Below are 247 nucleotides of genomic sequence, written 5' to 3' on the forward strand. Positions count from 1 at the left end.
GATTTGTTTTAACAGTGCTTGATTTAATGTAACTGGTCTGCTTAAGGTGCCTAAGGCGCACCTTTTATAAATAATTATGAGAACAATCATTTTTAATGCCAAATATGACCCGTGACTTTTTTCAGCACATTTCTTTAGCTTGCATGCTGATTAAGTGTCTTGTTTATGTGACGATTAGCAGAATTTTTGGACGAATTTCGCCAGACTTTTTCATCGACTCAATTTTTGAAAGAAGACAATTTACGAA

This window comes from Dendroctonus ponderosae, unplaced genomic scaffold (assembly GCF_020466585.1).
Source record: "Dendroctonus ponderosae isolate FM_Combo_2020 unplaced genomic scaffold, Dpon_F_20191213v2 Dpon_F_20191213_9, whole genome shotgun sequence".
Taxonomy (NCBI): domain Eukaryota; kingdom Metazoa; phylum Arthropoda; class Insecta; order Coleoptera; family Curculionidae; genus Dendroctonus; species Dendroctonus ponderosae.